The sequence below is a fragment of the Octopus bimaculoides genome, chromosome 12, assembly GCF_001194135.2.
Source record: "Octopus bimaculoides isolate UCB-OBI-ISO-001 chromosome 12, ASM119413v2, whole genome shotgun sequence".
In the NCBI taxonomy this organism is placed as follows: domain Eukaryota; kingdom Metazoa; phylum Mollusca; class Cephalopoda; order Octopoda; family Octopodidae; genus Octopus; species Octopus bimaculoides.
The window spans coordinates 7,946,618-7,950,973 of record NC_068992.1 but is presented as its reverse complement, the minus strand read 5'-3'; the positions used below and the strand labels follow the sequence as shown (position 1 = coordinate 7,950,973).

Here is a 4,356-nt window from a genome sequence, read left to right as displayed (position 1 = left end):
GGCACATAAAAGACACCATTTCGAGCGTGGCCGTTTTCGTGCGGGTGACACGTAAAAGCACCCACTACACTCTCTGAGTGGTTGGCGTTAGGAAGGGCATCCAGCTGTAGAAACTCTGCCAAATCAGACTGGAGCCTGGTGTTGCCATCCGGTTTCACCAGTCCTCAGTCAAATCGTCCAACCCATGCTAGCATGGAAAGCGGACGTTAAACGATGATGATGATGATGATGATGATGAAACTGAAAGAAGCCTTTTGCATACACACACATATATAAATATGTGTGTTTGTGTTTGCACCACCACCACAGCTTGATAACTGATGTTTGTGTGTTTACTTCCCCATAATTTAATGGTTCAAAGAGACCAACATAATAAGTACCAGGCATAAAATTCTCCTAGGCAATACTCCAGCATGGTCACAGTCTAATGACTATAACAGATAAAATATCAAAGATATGTATGTATGCATATCTCTGTTTACATTTGTACCTCTCCAAAAATCTCAAGTTACAATCGGTGATAATGATGTATTTTTCCCCATCAGTAAATTATCTGCTGGCTTCGCATCTCTGAATGTGTAAAAGAGATGCTAAAATGGAGGTGGGCATAGAAACAAATGATGCTTGTGTGTGTGTCCTTGCAGTCACATTGTGTACTGATTGTAAACAAAGTTACTGGTCATATAAAAATGTCATTTGTTTGTAATCTTCTATCAGGCGCAGGAGTGGCTGTGTGGTAAGTAGCTTGCTTACCAACCACATGGTTCCGGGTTCAGTCCCACTGCATAGCACCTTGGGCAAGTGTCTTCTTCTATATCCTCGGACCGACCAATGCCTTGTGAGTGGATTTGGTAGATGGAAACTGAAAGAAGTCCGTGTCTGTGTTTGTCCCCCCACCATCGCTTGACAACCGATGCTGGTGTGTTTACATCCCCGTAACTTAGTGGTTGTGAACTTCTTAGCATACAGCCATGTCTATGGGCATATATACACACACACACACATGCATACACTCATATATATATATATATATATATACACATACATATACATATATATATATATATATTTGCTTTGCGGGAAGGACTGTTCCAACGAAGTCACGTAATGTCCTTGCCTTCGAAACGCGGAGTAGATGGAACAGGGACAACTGAAGAAGGGTAATATTCTTTATGTTGCATGTCTCGTTTCTTTGTTTGTTTTTTTCGTTGTTCGAAAAAAAGTTCGTTTTCTGTCTTCCTCTTTATGTTTTCGTTTCTCATTGTGTTTAACGTTTCTTTGTGATGTCCTCTACCCATATATGCATGTATGTTTACATATAGATGCAGGTATGTACATATATGTATGGATATATGCATGTACATTATATATATATATATATATATATATAAGTTCAAAAAAACACGAAAAACAATAACAAAAAAACAACAACGTGAGGACGTGATACATACACACTCACACATGTAACGTCACCGTTATTTTAGGTCTACTATCAATGCTGGTGCTAAGAGGAGTTGAACAAGTCACAGCAATCTGAGTCAGTTGACATTTTGTTTGTTATTGCCTTCCCAGATGGATCAGACGACAATATCTGACTTGTAAACTCAATTTGGGATTTGGTTTCTATAGCATGATGCTCTTCCTTTCATCAACCACATTACAGGACGTACTGCATGCATTTTAGTAGGGCACCAGCACTGGTGAGTTTCCCTTGTAAGACTAAAGAGTCATCGTTACTCTGTGACGTGTTCATTCATCCATGGCAAGAGACTGAGAAGGTGGATGGAAGAACCAGGATGGATGGGTGAGTAGAAGATGCGAGATTATGATGGGAGAAACAGTAATTGAGATGAAAGGGTGGCAAAGGATGAACGGGTAGTAATAGAGGTGGACAAGAGTAAATGAAGAGGTGTTACAAGATAGGTAGAAAAAGTACTGATAGAGAGTACCAGGTACTAGCATTACCAACACTAGGGAGATGAGTGGAAAGAAGAATGATAAGAATACACACACACACACACACACACATACATATTTAGACTCACTCAAGCACGACACACACACATACTAACACAAACATGTACACACAAAATGGGTAGGTACAATATTTACATAAACGATATACATACATATATATATATATATATATATATATATATATACACACATTCATGCGAACGTGTGTAAAGATATAAATACATAAACGTGTGGCACAAAGAAATATGTACTCAGGTAGACATATACATAGATTGACAGACAGAAAGATAAATAAATAAATAAATAAATAAATAAATAAATAGTGTGTTAGAGTAAGAAAGTGGCAAATACAAACAAAAACAAAAAAACACATACTCGCTAAAGCCTGTTTATAGTGGAATGTGATGGGTTTGTAGGTAAACCATGACAGGACAGCAACATCGCTTTCTCTGTAGGATATACAAGTGATTATTGGTAAATCAGCTGAGTTGTTCTGTGTGTAAGATGAGTGTGAGTAGAGCAGTTGGAGGAGTGAGAGGTAGAGGCTGAGTAAAGTGGAACGGAATTATGAGAGTGAAAAAGAAATTGCGATGGCGACGAAGAGAAGAGCGGATTTGGAAAGAAAGAGGGAGGGGGAAATGTTCGATGCTGAGACAGCCAGATGGAGAAAGAGTGACGACGACAGAGTTCGTGAGTGAGGTTGGAGATGGATCGACAAGATGCCAGCATTAAAGAGAGAGGCATTGATGTGTATAAAAGGCAGAGAGACATCGATAGACAAACTGACATAGATGAGAGACAGACAGACGAATGGAGAGATAACGATAGACATAAAAGAGGGGGGGGGAGGAAGTGCGATACGTTGGAGAATAGAAAAAAAAATGTTGATTGTGAAAGAGTGATGGAGAGAGGTAGATTTTTGAAGGAGAAAGGGAGATATATATATATATATATATAGTCAGTGATGCTGAAAAGAGGAGACAGACGGATAGATCAGAACAAAGATGCAGAGATAGAAAACAGCTTGTAAATGAGCAAACAACAATGTCTACGTGGTCGCTCGGTATGATAGAAATAGAAGCTAAATCCTTCTCAACTTACACACAACAAACAAGAAAAAAAAAGATGGAAAGAAAAAAGAAAAATGACACACCGGATAATGTAGTCCTAGATACACGATATCTGAATGTAACAAAAAAAGTAGAAATAGTCGCGCTTGGAACGTCTTTGAACCCAAGACTACACAATCAATTGACTCGAGCGATTCCATTAAAACCCTACCTACCACTAAACACGTGAGCTGCTGGAAATAACAGCGAAATCTCTTTCTAAATTTATACGCCACTGTCCATGAAGCGTATGAAAGATACATTGTATGAGGTAGTCCTCGAAATATTGCCTGAATAATCAAAAAAAATGGGATGGTCACGGGGTTGTGGAGGTTTTTAAACAACAGCGTTTTTAAGAGAAGAGGAAGAGAGTGTATGAATGATAAAAGGATGGGGGGGGGAGAAGTGGGTAGATGCACCGGATAAACTTTTAGGACCGTACTTAATAGACTAGACTAAGTATACAGAGTTGCGGGCTGGTGATGAGGAAGAAGGAGGAAGGAGGTGATAAAGAGAGAATCGTTGTATGTTTTGATTTAAGTCAGGAGTAGGAGGTTACTTTCAATAGTATCCAATATTTTAGTGTACATCGTTTGCGTGTGTAGCCACACAGATACATTTAAAATGTGTGAATCAAAGTGAAAATGATTTGTAATGACGTAAAATTATTTCCTTGTATCGAAATGACAATACAAGGAAGTTAAATATTTTAATAATATTAAGTATATGTGTGCGTATACACACGCATATTCTTTACAGACACACCTCCAAATATGTCATCTGTCAACCTCGATAACTCATTCAGTATCGACGTGCTTGGGATTTCCGAATGATTAATACACTTGTTTTTTTTTATGTTTGCTTAGCCTATAGTCAACATTGATCAAAAGTGTTCAAATTGCACCCATTAAAATTTTTTTCTTTTACATGTTTACATAAAATCTGCATTATTTAAAATGTCCTTCCTTTGTTTTTAAGACAGTAGGTTGTGATTTCATATGATTTACTCGTTACTGCTAACAAATCGAGCGACAGCATAGCGAGGTTTTCTCGTTTACTCGTCCATTTCAAAAGCTTTTCCATGGGGCCAGCTAGGGCTGTTTGCTCAACCGACTTTTATGTAAAAGCCACGTGTATGTAAAAGGAACGTTTGTCACCATAGGTTCAACAAATGAAGGCTGAAGTATTGCAAAAATAACGAATTAATTATACACCATGATTGAATTTTACTTTTGATGCCCCTTGCATCATACATATATATATATATATA

General features: G+C 38.0%; 1 protein-coding gene across 8 annotated transcripts in view; it reads right to left on the bottom strand.

Annotated features, from left to right (window-relative positions):
* The window catches only part of LOC106870433 (ubiquitin-associated protein 1), a 52,666-nt gene that overhangs the window by 43,678 nt on the left and 4,632 nt on the right, over positions 1-4,356 (bottom strand). For 3 of the 8 annotated variants that reach the window (XM_014916509.2, XM_014916508.2, XM_014916505.2), the window contains exon 1: positions 2,353-2,533. The exons of the other annotated variants lie outside the window; for them this stretch is intronic. The gene's annotated coding sequence lies outside the window, so the exon portion shown is untranslated. Of the gene's footprint in view, positions 1-2,352; positions 2,534-4,356 lie in introns of those variants that run through there. 8 annotated transcript variants of the gene reach the window in all.